The following is a 4,454-nucleotide window of genomic DNA, read 5'->3' on the forward strand; positions in this document are numbered from 1 at the left end:
TGTACAGGGTTTCCGAGGGTGTAAATCTTTACGGGAGTAGAAAGCCTCATCTTTCTCCCGCGGAGCGGCTGGTAGTTTTGAACCGCTGACCCTAAGGTTCGCAGCCCGATTCGTAACCACTACGCTACCTACCAATTGCCCAGTCAGCTCTTGTGGTGCCGTGCGTTAATGTACCGAACTGCAAAGTCATTTGAACTGCAATATCAGTGGTTCAAGCTCACCAGCTGCTCCTCAGAAACTGGATACAAGGTCATTGTGGGTCAGAACTGACTCGATGGCACATAAAAACAACAACAATATATATCATAGTAGAATTGTAATCCATAAGGTGTGCAATCACTGATTTTTCAGAAGTAGTTATATGTATGCTAAAACATATGTTGTCTTTAATATACATACATATGCAGGCATGCATATGCATACACTTATACACATGTATATATATACAGATAGTCCCCAACTTTTGATGGTGTTCCATTCCAGGAACTCCATGATAAGTTAGTTCTGATGTAACTTAAATACTTAATTCTAAATTTTTGTCCTTTTTTTTTTTCTGCTATAGCCTGCTATATGGCAGTGGTTTGAATAGTAAATCATAACATTGAACATCTGCAAGTAAACATTTGAGAATGATAACATCAGCAAATTATGTGCTGTAACATTGTATAGTACATATTACTAACAATAAGATGTACAAAACAAACAAAAAACAGATGGTCATAGTGCAGTTTCTTGTTACCCAAATATATCTTAAGTCGGGACTTTAGTCACATTATATATATATGTGCATATTCACATACATGCATAAAATAGAAGATGGGGTTCACAAAGGCAAGAGTGTCTAGTGTCCACTAAAGTCTTAATGAACAGAGACTCAGAACTTGGAGTTCATTCACCCATGGGTCCCAATTCTAACCAAATACAAGTGATTGTGCTCCAGAAAAATATCTGCCGTTACTGCTGCTGGTACAGGTAACACTGCAGATGCTGAGTCAATTGTAGAATCTCCACCAAACCTCCTGCTACACTCCATCCCGTAGTCATTACTAAGAACTCTTGAAATAAATAGCTAGAATGGATTATGTGTAGCACATGCTTCTGAAACAAAGTCTTGTACTATGGTACTTATCAGAAAACCTAGGTTGAATGTTTTACCATAGTTGCAAGGAAGACAGAGAAATGGATTTCTGGCTTCTGTCCTGGTGATGTGTATACTTGTAAGGTGGAGCATTTTCCAAGCATAGGAGAGAGTTTTAAAGGTTCTGGAGAAACAGTGGGCTGCTAACTAGGTTTTCGGGTAAGCACAGATTTTGTTTTTATTTAGTAATAATTTAAAGAGTGTTATAGTTGTAATCATTAAATACATGATAGGTACTGTGTTAATCTGTAAATTTTTTCATTACTAACTGAAATAGCAAGAAAACTTTGAGATAGGCAATATTAATACTATTGTCCCATTTTATAAGTGAAGAAATAGATTTAGAGAGATTCAGTAACTTGCTCATGGTGATACAAAGAGTGATGAAGATGGGATTTGACTGAATCTTACCTGTTATATTATGCAATAGTCACATATGAAATGAAAACCAGTTGCCTTTGAGGCAATTCTGAAACATGGCATCCCAGATATGGAATGACTCCATGTGTGTTGGCCTATAATTGCACTTTGCATAGCATTCAACAGCTGTTTTTCAGAAGAACATCTCCAGGCATTTCTTTGAGGCACCTAAGAGTGAACTGGAATCTCCAAACTTTTAGTAAACATCTGAGAACTTGAAGAATCATTTGAACTACATAGAAAAACAAACAACTAAATAAAATAACCCATTGCTCTTGAACCTATTCTGACTCATAGCTACCCAATAGAACATATTAGAATTGCTCCTTATAGTTTCCAAGACTGCAAATCTTTATGGTAGCAAACAGCCTTATCTTTCTTCCACTGAGCAGCTAGTGAGTTTGAATTGCCGAACTTGTAATTAGCAGCCAGACACTTAACTCATCAGGGCTCCTTGCATGGCCTGGGCACTTCTTTAACTTCTAATTTTTACAGTGAACATTTTGCTATAAACTTTTTTTTTTAAAGTTTTTATTGTGAATGATGTGTTGGTTTACATGGGTGAACATTATCTTTACATTCATCCTATCATATTTTGTTTCATTGCAATGATCACAATCCCCTGCATGCATCATCAAACAACCAAAGGGTATACACCACATGCCTGACCCTGGCCACCAGCCCACAGCCCCTCTCCCTCCCTGAGTCCAGAATACCCAGCTGCTCCTTCTGTCCATGTCATCATCTCTGCCTCCATCCCTAGTGTCACTGCCTCCCCATATAGGGTCTTGCACTTCACTTTTCTCCTTTGATGGTTGCAGGGTCTTTGCCCCTGGACTACAAAATCAGCTGCTCCCCTCCCTTTGTTACCAAACATTTACGTTTACCTTTCCAACACTCACTGTCAGACCTGATAGCAATCATTCCCTATTGAACCACAGGAGTCCTTTCTCCCTCATCTTTTATCAACCCCACCCAGATAGATTGGAATCAATTCAGTGGAGGTTCTACCTTTCCCTTTATCCTCTGGAGCTAGGCTCCCTATTGAAAACTTGTAAACCAGTCACTTCTTGCTTTTCTAATCCCCCATTTTGGGTAGCCAATGTTGAAGTTCCCCATCCCTGTCAACCAAGGGGATGAGAATGATCCTCAATGTAGAGATTTGTCCACTCTTTTGTCATACTGCATCCACAAGCATATGTCAAGTGCATCCACTTGTAGTGGGTTACTCTTTCTTTTTTTTTTCTCCTCCTCTTTCTTCCTCTAGTCATGTTCTAATCATCCAGCCATTGATGTCAGGTCAAATAGGTACTATCTGCAAGTGTGGGTGTTCTTGTACATCTCCCCTCACTTCATATCAGCTGGATGCTTCACACTCCATTCTAGTCCTCTGGGGCCATGTCCCTGCCCCTGGGAACCTGGAGTCCCCAGGTCTCATCATACTGCTGGTTAACCAGGTCTCAATCCAGGTTTACAGGAATCTGTTGAATGTGGTCAGACTTAGTTCACAACTTCATTGCTGGTTTTCCCCCACTTCTCCTTATCAGTGACCAGCATGGTCAGCAGCAGGACCACATGCCTGCTAATGTATTTCATTTGAGTTTCAGTCTTGGAAGGGAGTTTGCCATAAAGGGACCTGACCACTTGCCTTGATAGCTCCTTGGAGAACAACTTGACATTGAAGTTGTCATAGACTTAATTTTTGCTTGGGTACATCATCAACACTCACAGAAACAGTAGTCTAGAAATCAAATGATGCATTGTATTAGGCAAGTCTGCTTTCAAAGATCTCTTTAAAAAGTTGAAGAGTGAAAAAGTCAGTTTGAGGACTTAAGGTACACCTGATCCAAGCCATGATTATTTTCAATATGTATGTGAAAGTTGGACAATGAGTAAAAAAGACCGTAGAAGAATTGATGCATTTGAGTTATGATGTTGGAGAGGAATATTAAAAGTACCGTGTACTGCTAAAGGACCAAACATGTCTGTGTTGGAGGAAGTACAACTAGAATGTTCCCTAGAAGCCAAGATGGCCAGACTTCATCTCGCATACTTGGGGCATATAATCAGGAGGGTCCAGTCTGTGGAGAAAGGACATCATGCTTAGTAAAGTTGAAGAATAGCGAAAAGGTGGGAGACCCCCAATGAAATAGATTGACACAATGGCAGCAACAAATGGCTGATGCCTAACAGTAAATGTGAGTATGGCACAGGACTTACAGTTATTTCATTCTGCTGTACATAGGATTGTTTTTGATTGGAACCGACTCAATGAGACCTAATAATAATGAGTCAGAAGCAACTCTATAACACAAAACTACAACAACAACATAACAATTTTGTAAAAAGAACCAGGTTCCAGTTTTATTGATAAACTTATCAAATAGCTTATGATAACAATTTTGATAAACAACATACCATAGTGATGACATGCATAAGGACTCAAATGCAAATTCTGGCGCTTGAAGTACCTGTGGAACACTGGTTGAGGTTTTTTTTTTTTTTTTTGCCAATTTCTCTATAAAATGTGCATAAAAATATTGGCTGTTTCTTTTGCCAGTTGTGTCAGGGGCCTCAAAAACCATTCCAAGGTTCAGCGGTTTACTAGAAGGAATTATTCACAGGGCTCGAAGCCGCAGTTAGAACCACAGTTGTTACAGAGAAAAGATACAAATTTAAGTCAACTAAAGAAAAAGCTCATGGGTGAAGTCAGAGATACCAGGCACAAGTATACAGTGTTTTCTTCCAATGCACTCACTTGAGTGCTCTTTCAATTTCCCCAGTAATAATTTGTGACGATACACAGAAAGTGTTGCCAACCAGGTATGCTCATCTGAACCTTGGTGTCCAGGGTTCTTACTGAGGTCAATCGCTTAGTGTCCTGATGGATGACCTC

At 39.5% G+C, this 4,454-nt stretch overlaps 1 pseudogene; it reads right to left on the reverse strand.

The window, feature by feature from the left end:
- Window positions 1-1,033, reverse strand: part of LOC102832100 — a 78,212-nt pseudogene extending 77,179 nt beyond the window's left edge.
- Between the last annotated feature and the right edge of the window lie 3,421 nt (window positions 1,034-4,454).

Source organism: Chrysochloris asiatica, unplaced genomic scaffold (assembly GCF_000296735.1).
Source record: "Chrysochloris asiatica unplaced genomic scaffold, ChrAsi1.0 scaffold00388, whole genome shotgun sequence".
NCBI lineage: Eukaryota > Metazoa > Chordata > Mammalia > Afrosoricida > Chrysochloridae > Chrysochloris > Chrysochloris asiatica.